This window comes from Galeopterus variegatus, unplaced genomic scaffold (genome assembly GCF_000696425.1).
Source record: "Galeopterus variegatus unplaced genomic scaffold, G_variegatus-3.0.2 Scaffold446, whole genome shotgun sequence".
NCBI lineage: Eukaryota > Metazoa > Chordata > Mammalia > Dermoptera > Cynocephalidae > Galeopterus > Galeopterus variegatus.
The window spans coordinates 53,543-64,014 of NW_007726557.1; the positions used below are offsets into that span (position 1 = coordinate 53,543).

The window sequence follows — 10,472 nt, forward strand, 5'->3', positions numbered from 1 at the left end:
CCCTATATGGGATCCGAACCCAGGGCCTTGGTGTTATCAGCACCGCACTCTACCGAGTGAGCCATGGGCCGGCCCTATCTGGGTCATTTCTAAATAAGTTAATTCTCCCAGAACAGGGCCAGAAAAAAAAAAAAAGTTAAAATACTAACACATTAAATATGAAGCACAAGATTAAGGTTTGTGCTTTTTTTGGCTGGCTGGCCCAAGGGCCTGAGCCATTGGTGTGACAATACCGGGCTCTAACCGAGTGAACGTGGTATTGTCACACCAGCCAAGTCTAAAGTTTACGTACGTTGACATCTTGTCTTTTTTTTTTTGGCAGCTGGCCAGCACGGGGATCCGAAGCCTTGACCTTGGTGTCTTCAGCACCACGCTCTCCTCCTCTCCTGCCGGCTCTCCTGCCTCCTCCGCCCTCCCGGGAGGCGCCTGGTCGTGAGTCGTTCAGAGCAGGGCTGTTTCTGCACATGGGACGTCCAGGAACTTCTCCCCGCGAGGGGCGGAGGACACAGGAGCTGGCGGGTTCTGCTCCTCGGCTGCGAGGAGAACCTGACAGCCACCTGTTGACCAGGAACGCTGTCAAAAGGGTTGATTTCACTTTATACCTGAATGAGGAATTGTCACACTCCCTTCCCCTTAAAGTAAGGAACGTCAACGAAAGATGAGAAAACGAACCAGTCCTTTGTTAACTTGTGGGAAGGTCCCCTCATGAGCTCGTTGAAGGACCCTCGTACGTGTGACAGGGGCAAAATTAACAGACCAGTTGGACAGAAGAATTTTGGTTACCATTAGGGAGTACTTGGGATTTGGGGGGAAGCAGAGCAGTGTTGGGTGACAAGCAGTGTTCATGCTTGAGCACTGAGGCAGCCTCTGCAGTTTTGCCAGCCATCCAGCATGGAGAGGGCAGTCCTTTCTGGATGTCCCGGTTCTCCAGGAAAATCCCGCTCTTGAGCATACAGCTTTTCTGTCATGGTTCCGTCTCTTTTTTTTTTTTTTTTAAAGATGACCGGTAAGGGGATCTCAACCCTTGACTTGGTGTTGTCAGCACCACGCTCAGCCAGTGAGCTAACCAGCCATCCCTATATAGGATCCGTACCCGTGGCCTTGGTGTTATCAGCACCGCACTCTACCGAGTGAGCCACAGGCCGGCCCATGGTTCCGTCTCTTAGTTCAGGGTTCCTCCTGTCTCCTTCACGTTTCCCAGTCTGGAGACGAGCAAAATGTATAAATGGCACAAGAGAAACTTCAGAAACGTGGACTCCTTTTAAACATAAAATTTGCTAATAATTGGTGATTTTACCTAGAAATAGGTTAGGAATTAGCACTCAAGTCTGCTTTCAAACTTTCTATTTATTATTGCAATTTAACTGTGTTAAAGTAGCCATCGACAAGTGAGTTGTTTCAGATAAGAGCTTTTTTCCACTAGTGTATATAAGGCAGGTCGTATTGATAGCTTTGGGTCTCTTGTCAAATTCTCAGATTGTAGGGAATTAATAACAGACACAGCTGAGATTGATTTCAGGGTCTGGCCGATTAGTTCAGTTGGTTTAAAGTGAGGGGTTATAATACCAAGGTCAAGAGTTTGGATCCTGCCGGCCACCAAAAAAAAAAAACCTTACAAGTGAAATTAATTTCAAAAGTTTTTTGTGTGTAGGAAGTGGTCTTTTAAAAAAAATTTCTATCTGTATAACTGGTTTGTATATCACCAACTTTTCAGCTCCCTCAGGAAGTATTCTGGCTGATATTCTTATAAATAGGGAAACCTAAGTTACCGAAGGTATATGTCCATGTTGCCAGATCTGTCTCCTCGGTGTATTTTATTTTGTAGACTATGTGAAAGGTCAAGCCAGAACTTTCTTCGGTGTGAGTTATGTTTGTCTTTTGTTTAATACTGGATTTGGTTTTGGAAACCTGGACTCCCATCCTTGTTGTAGAAGATCAAGGTGGATGACTCACTATTATTTTTTTAAATTTTTTTGGTGGCTGGCTGGTGTGGGGATCAGAAGATCTTCTTTTTTTTTTTTAAAGATGACCAGTAAGGGGATCTCAACCCTTGGCTTGGTGTTGTCAGCACCACGCTCACCCAGTGAGCTAACCGGCCATCCTTATATAGGATCTGAACCTGGGGCCTTGGTGTTCTCAGCACCACACTCTCTCGAGTGAGCCACAGGCCGGCCCTAGAGGATCTTAAGCTTGAGAACTCTTCAGCCGGACAGTTCCTCAAGGAGTGGAGGAGACGTGCTCTTGTTCCTCAGTGATCAGTTAGAGGAACATTCACAGAATCTCAGAGAACAGAGTTCTTCACTTTTGACATGCCTCAACGTTATAGACAGATGTTAGAAACAAGTAAATAGAAGTATTTATCTAATGCTGTGTATTATGAGAACATTTTTCCTAGGTATTGAATCCAAAATGAAGTGTACTAGAAATCAGAAGTCGAAAGAATTCATCTGTATTCACATTTAACACAGATGAGTGAGAGAATTAAACAGATGTGGCTAAGAAGCAAAAAGGTATAAAATAACGTCTTAACAACTGGGATATTCATAGGATTATTCAAAACAATATTTTAAAAGTTTGGAACATGTGAGGGCAAAGCCTTTTCAGCCAGGTGAAAATTATTAGAAAATGAGAGACAGGGTCACGCTATTTTAGGAAAATCTAGATTATCCTGAATTAGTTTTTTTTTTTTTTTTTTTTTTTAAAGCTGACCGGTAAGGGGATCTTAACCCTTGACTTGGTGTTGTCAGCACCACGCTCTTCCAAGTGAGCTGACCGGCCATCCCTATATGGGATCTGAACCCGTGGCCTTGGTGTTATCAGCACCACACACTCACAAGTGAGCCATGGGCTGGCCCTATCCTTAATTAGTTTGATAAAAGTGGACAACGTTTAGTAGACTGGAAGCCATTGTGGCACTTCCTCAGGTATCGTGTAAATCTTTTTTTAAACAATGGCTTGTGACATTTTTTTGTCTGCATAGCACTGTTTTAAATTCAGCACACCATCAGTAACTGCTGAGGGGAGAAGTCACAGCATGAGCATTTTTTGGCATATTCCTGTCTGTCTTTCCTCCCATCCTCCAGGTGGTTGGAACAGCATCTGTCTTGTTTGCAGTAGGGCATGCCATTTCATGCTCCCTGACTAAAGCATGGACTTGTACAGTTGGCCAGACGTGATAACCCACCTTCAGAAGGGCTTTGATCAACATGAAAATCGATGTTCTTTGTCCAGTAGTCTTCCAGGCAGGCCAACCTTTTCAGGCTTACCATGGAAATATGGTTTTAAAAACCCTACGCATACTGGCTAGCTGCCAAAAACAGAACAAACAAAATCAATAAAAACTCTACTAAAGAACCCAGTCATTGTGATTCATGGTGAGATTCTGTTTTTTTTTTAAGTTTAAAGAGAAAGAAAGTGTTTCAGAAATACTTTTTGTATTAACTCATGTTGGTTAGAGCACCGTGTTGTAACACCAAGACGAAGGGTTTAGATCCCTGTACTGGCCAGCCACCAAAAATAAAAATACTCTTTGTATATAATGGTTAAAAATTGAAGTTGTGGGCCGGCCCGTGGCTCACTCGGTAGAGTGTGGTGCTGATAACACCAAGGCCCCGGGTTCGGATCCCACATAGGGATGGCCGGTTCACTCACTGGCTGAGGGTGGTGCTGACAACACCAAGTCGAGGGTTAAGATCCCCTTACCGGTCATCTTTTAAAAATAAAAAAAATTGAAGTTGTATTTTTCTGAGTGAGGCTATAAGAGTTGGCAATCAGGACAGTGCTCTTAGGGTGTCTCCCCCATGTTGATGAGTCTCACCCCTCTGGTTCATCTTCTAAAAAGATTGAGTTGGGTATTGAAAGGGAAATGGTGAGGTTTGGTGTTAAGTTTCAGCGATCCAGATGCTGAAGACTACAGATCTGAGTCATAGTAATAGATCAGGACCTCACTAGGCTGTTCAGTCACCATCTTGTTTCATTTACAACAGATAATCCGTGTCCAGTCCCCAGATGGGGTGAAGAGGATCACGGCAACAAAGAGAGAAACAGCTGCAACATTTTTGAAAAAGGTATCTGTGGCTTGTGTGTTTGCCTTCCTCATCCTTTCCATTTTCCATTGTGATTCCCATCTACACCTTTTCTCTTTTCCTCATTTCCTAATTCCTCCCACTGCCAAATTGCCTGATGTGGCTTTTCTTTATCGTGGTTGGGTGGGATTGCTACAGCATCAGATGTGTGTCACAGCTGATCACTGCTTAAAATTGTAGGACCAAGACCCCAAAGGTAAGCGTAAAGGTATTTCCTAGGGGTAATATTTGTGATAGTGAAAATTTGGAAATAAGAAAAAAGAAAACTGTCGTCTGTCAAAGGGGAATTGTTAAAAACATGTGTAGAATGATCCCACTCTATTTTTAAAAAATTAAAGCCACGTGCACACATCTGTGTGAGCACAGAAAGCAGTGTGAGGGAGCACAAGCCAGACTCAAAACGGGCAACCCAGGAGGAGAGGTCTGAAGTAAGGAGGGTGGCTTTTGCTTTAGACTTTATACCAGAGGTTGGCAAGGACCAGCCTCCTTTTTTTTTTTTTTGCAATAGATCTCTTGAAATTTATTCCTCCTATGTAACTGTGATTATGTATCCTTTGACCAATGTCTCTGGCCTCCTATTTTTGTAAGTAAATTTTTCTTGGAACAAAGCTATACTCATTAGTTTGTATGCCTATGGCTGCTTTTGAGCTATAGCAGCAGAGTTGAATAGTTGTGTATAGAGACTATATGGCCCATTTTGTATGTAAAGCTGAAAATATTTACTATCTGGCCCATTTACAGAAGAAGTTTGCCAGCCCATTTTATATATTTCTGTGTTATTTGAATTTGTTCAAGCAGGACACTTCAAAAAACTTGTGGGAAAATGGAATTGAAAAGTAGTGTGAATTTTGGGGGGAACTTTTTGAAGCACCCTCATATACTCATATACAATTTTTCCTTTTTCAAAAGTAAAAAAGTTTTATGAACAAAACCAAATTATATATACTGTATAATGTCTAATGCATATTAGAGCAAGAGGGATTCTTCAGTGTTATATAGTCTAATCTTTTTATTTTCACAAAGGTGGAGATTGAAGGCTGGAGAGGTAAAGTTTTGCTGAGGGTCACACTAGGCCTGTAATCTGTCAGTGAAGTTACAACTTATTTGGGAAGTTTGATTTCTAGAGTACGGTTGCTATCATGTTTCCAGTTGCAGTAGTTAAGTGACCATATTTATAAGAATAAAAGGAAAAAGAATTAGGTGCAATAGATAGCAGAGAAGAGAATCTACAAGTCTTCAAGAAAATTTTAATAATCTACTCATGGCTCTTTTAGTGGCAGCTAACCATATCAGCTTGTACCTAGGGATATTATGATTTAATAAATGCTAGAATTCTTTCTTTTTGGGGGGCAGCTGCCAGTACGGGGATCTGAACCTTTGACCCTGGTGTTGTTAGCACCACGCTCTAACCAACTGATCTAACCTGCCAGCCTTAATGTTAGAATTCTTGGGAAATCATCTGAGACAAAGATTAAGTAGCAGTTGCTTAGAAAATTGTGGGGATAAACACCAGAAATACAAGGAGGACATAGAGTTGTCTACTTTTCTAAGGTTTTGTGATAGGGAGATTTCTTAAACTTTAGTCTATAGTAACCACTTAGAGATAATGATTTCATTTTTGTTTTTTAATGATTTTGTTTTGTTTTTAACTTGAGGTTTTTGTGCTTGGTATAAAATGTAGAATTGTCAAACAGGCTAAATTCAGAAGGTTTCAGAGAAACCTAAAAATACAGTGTTGTTGTTCTAACTTTATTTGTTTCGGAAGTGTTCTGAAATTCTGGTTATTTCCCTGAGGGTGGTTCTTTGTTGTCTTGCATAGGAAAGTACAGACATGACAGCTAGTCACTGGAAGTGGAGTATGTGAGCTGTGGTTTAGAGTTGACTGCTGGGTCACTGAAGTCACCGTTAGTACACTAGTCATTGCTTAGGAGAAATTTTCTTGAGAGTACTCAAAAACAAACACATTAGTTACTCTGAAGTATGTTTTCCCCCAAATAAAAATTCTTTCCTCTGATTATGAAAATAATATATTTTATTATAAAAGGACGAGCAATACAGAAGGTATAAAGAAGCAAGTAAGAATCACTTGTAATTTTACCACTCAGAATAACAATTTTTAACATAGTGTGTCTTTACATCTGCTCATGCATGCGTGCCCACACACATGAGGACACTGGAAAAAGCTCCTTGGGGGCTGGCACAGTAAGTGGTTAGAGCACAGCCTTATGACACCAAGCTCACAGGTTCAGATCCCCATACTGGCCAGCCAACAAAAAAACGAACAACAAAAGAAATACTTTACCTTCAGTACCTAAGATTGGGTGAATTCTTCTCGCTTGAATTCCCCCAAAATACCCTGAAATTCCCAGGCCTGTCGGGAAGTGACGTCCTTTACTCACTGCAAGGCTTGTAACCACGTATTCAAGGTACCAGGCCACTTTTTCAAGGAGGCTTTTATAGGTTGGCCAGTTAACTCGGGTGGAGTGCAAGGTCAAGGGTTTGGTTTCCCATACTGGCCAGCTGCAAAAAAAAAAAAAAAAAAAAAAAAAAAAATTCCTGGAAGAATAGAATTAAAAGGTAATACAAATCTTTCCACGAACTTTTTGAAGTACCCTTATATTTACTCATATGTATACACATACTTTCACCAAAATAGGATTGTACTATACTATTGCTGTATTTCATTAGATCTAAGACACTATTGAGTTTAATAAGAAATGTCATGTACCACTAAGAAAGAAAAATGGTCACACCTGCTTTTCCTTGTCATTTGGAATTTTATCTTATACTTACATAAAGTGCTTTTTTAGACTTACTTAGAAGTTATTTTAATCACATATAATTCTTATGCATACATAAAGTGAAATTAAAGGCATAGAGTCTGCCTATAATATCACATTCAGAATATTATTTTATATACATCAAGTTTACCTCAGGTGTGAATATAAAGTTTTTAAGATTTTTTTTTTCTTTTTGTCTTTTTTTTTTACTGACCGGTAACGGGATCGCAACCCTTGGTGTCGTGCCCATACCGGGGACCGGCAACGGGATTGCAACCCTCGGTGTTGCGCCCGCACCGTGCTCAGCCAGTGAGCGGGAACCAGTATCCACATGGGATCCGAACCCTTGGTGGGAGCGCCGCAGCGCTCCCAAGCGGCGCACTCTCCAGTGCGCCACCGGGCCGGCCCAAGTTTTTAAGATTTTTTTTTTTCCTTTTCTCGTGACCGGCAATGGATCGCAACCCTCAGTGTCGTGCCCGTACCGGACCGGGACCAGCAACGGGATCGCAACCCTCGGTGTTGCTCCCGCACCTCGCTCAGCCAGTGAGCGGCCGGTCTGTATGTGGGATGCGAACCCTCGGCGGGAGCGCTGCCGTGCTTCCCAAGCGGCGCACTGTAGCAGTGCGCCACCGGGCCGGCCCAAGTTTTTAAGATTTTAATCATACTCTTGTAAGACTCTGCTGAGGTATTTTTTAAATCCCCAGTGCTTTATGTTAGATTTCTATACCTGTAGATAAAGAAGGCACAATATTCATAGGAGTATCATACTCTATGCATATTTCTGCATCTGCCAGAAGTGGGACTCAGCACATAGGAAGTGCTGTTTCCGGCCATCCTGTTTGAAAACGCGGCTCCTTCTCTGTCCTACAAGAGACCTGCATAAAGCAGAAAGCTCTGGTCACTTAGTATTAGGGGAGGTAGCTTTATTCCACACAGTGGGAAAAAAAAGATTAAAAGATAACTTCAAATCACTTTTCCATTCTGAAATTTGTGAAAGTGATGACAGAAATGTTCTCAAGACAAAATTAGGATTTTATATCAGATGTACTATAATTATTTGATACCTTCACTTTCATCATTCCCTCATTCCCTTTCAGGTGTCACCTTCACCCAGTTGCTCAAGCCAGAAATCTAAGCCCCACCTTGAAGTCCTTCCTTTTCCTACTCCATGCCCGCCCCTCATCCTGCCCATTAGCAGGGGCTGCTGATGCCCACAGCTGGAAGGTGTGCTCTTCCCTCCATCCCTGCTGTCCTGGCCTTGTCTCTCTGGCAGAGTGCTGTTGAGAAACAGGGACTCAGTGACCCCCTGCCCTCAGCCCCATGGCTTTCCATGGCTCCTGGGATGGAATCCAAAATCCTCACAACTCACGTGGTCCTGTGTGTCTGGGCCCCTGTCTACCTCGCCAGCCTCATTTTGCTTACTGGGCTCTGGCCTCTGTCTTCTCACTGCCCTTACTGCCTCCTGGCCTTTGTCCTAGCTGCTCCTGCCTGCGGTGTTCTCTTTGGCTCTGTGCGTGATGGCTTACTCTCCGCCTTTGGGGCTCTGCTCATCTACGTCTCTGCAGAGAGACTTCTGGCCTCCCATTGGGAGTGGCCTCTCCTGTGGTCCTCCCTTTTCCTCTTCTGTCATAGTGTTTATCTCAACCTGTAATTCTTGCCTTTGTTGACTTTGTCTCCCCCATTGGATGGTAAGATCCTCGAGAGAGGGTGTTATCTTTTTTAATCCACTGTTGTGTTCTGAGCATCTGGAGTGGAGCCCAGGACATGGGACTGCCTGACACCTGCTGATGAGCGGATGAGCATTCCTGGCGTCCAGCAGAGCGCCCCGCCCAGCAGGCATTTGTGGTGGAGTTGGTGGCATCATTCTGCCCTTGTCTCCCTTCTGTTGTTAGGTGTCAGAACTGGAGCTGGAGTTTTACATTTGGTTTCAAAGTAAAAATTAAACTTTCCAAAAGTGGCCATGGTCTTGCTTCAACCTCTTCAATGTCTCACACAATTTTATCGTTCACACGAGACCTTTGCTGCTTTTTGGCCATTTCTCTGATGATGACACCTGCATGAGCACTATACATTTTCTGAAAAGAGTAAAATAACAAGAGGATTTGGTTAATGCCGAGCAGTTTCTAAATCTAGTCAGTATTCTTCTAGTAATATCTGATGTATGTGTGGTATGTGTACTGATACTTAAATATTTTATTAAATCTCTATTGTTTGCAACTTTTTAGGTTGCAAAGGAGTTTGGCTTCCAAAATAATGGCTTCTCAGTTTACATCAATAGAAACAAGACTGGAGAGATAACAGCATCATCTAACAAATCCCTCAACTTGCTAAAAATCAAGTAAGTGCCCGGTGTGGAGAACACAGGGACTGGGAGACCTGATGACCTCCATTACCTAGGTGATCTGGTTTTATCCCCTTTCCTCCTCACGCCACTCGAGTGTGGTCTGTTAACTGATACAATACAGGCGATTGTGTTGCTTGCCAGGTATTCAGCAATCATCCTGAATTTGCAGTTACAGTTGAGTGGATTTGATTGACTGCAGAATTCTGGAATGTATGTCACTGAAGAGAAAGAGTTGCTGTCTCAGGTCTGCGTATGCGGTGGGATAAGCTGCACACTCAGCTGGTTGGGAGCGAAAGACCTTGGACGCAGCTCTATGGGAGGAAATCATGTCAGCCCTGTGTGCCAGGTTGGAAGGGCCGCTGTGTGTGGCCCACTGTCCACTCTGTAGTATTGGCCAGTCCCATCAGTGGGGCTTGCAGAGACCTCTTACTAGAGCCTGCTGCTTGTTTTTGTAAAGTGTTACTGGAACACATGGCGTTATCGGTGGCTGTTTTCACGCTTCAAGGGCAGAGTTAGTTGAGTAGCTGTGACGGAGAGCGTGTGGCCTGCAAAGCCAAAAATATTTACCATTTGGCCCTTTCTAGAACAAGTTTGCTGACTCCTGTCTGCACTGTTTCAGCACCTGCTCACGTGTCAGTGCTCAGAGCCCTTATGCTCAGCTCAGCGCTCAGCTCAGCAGTGGGTTGTCAGCTTTCCCCCAGGGCTGCAGGTGGCATGTGCTGCAGCCAGTGGCCGAGTGGTTTGGAGAGGCTGTGGTTTTGCTGTGGCTGTCCCTGTGCCTATTTACTAGTCAGAATAATGGGCTGTTTTAGCAATTTGGTCATTTCTAGGTTTACACGTTAGTATATCTAGCATTCATTTTCTGTTCTTCAACAAAGATTTATTGGGCACCTACTGTTTGCTTGCTACCCCTGTTGTTAGATGAAGCCTTCCGTTGTTGCTGCTGTCCATTTCCAGAGGGGCCGAGCGACATCTTTCCTTTGAGCTTGTAAAGGGTTTTGTTTCGGGGCCGGCCCAGTGGTGCACTGGATAGTGCGCCACTTGGGAAGCGTGGCGGCGCTCCCGCCCGAGGGTTCGGATCCCACATACGGACTGTTCCTGCTCACTGGCTGAGCGTGGTGTGGCCGGTCTCAAAAAGGACAAAAAAAAAAAAAAAGAAATGATTACCAAGAAACAAAACCCTTTTTTTTTTTTTTGTCTTTTTTGTCTTTTTCCGTGTCCAGCAACGGATCGCAACCCTCAGTGTTGCCCCTGTACCGGACC

At 43.5% G+C, this 10,472-nt stretch overlaps 1 protein-coding gene across 2 annotated transcripts in view; it reads left to right on the forward strand.

Annotated features, from left to right (window-relative positions):
• Positions 1-3,992: 3,992 nt before the first annotated feature.
• Positions 3,993-10,472, forward strand: part of NPLOC4 (nuclear protein localization 4 homolog (S. cerevisiae)) — a 61,677-nt gene continuing 55,197 nt past the window's right edge. For both annotated transcript variants that reach the window (XM_008568827.1, XM_008568826.1), the window contains exons 1-2: positions 3,993-4,067; positions 9,091-9,203. The gene's annotated coding sequence lies outside the window, so the exon portion shown is untranslated. The remainder of the gene's footprint in view (positions 4,068-9,090; positions 9,204-10,472) is intronic.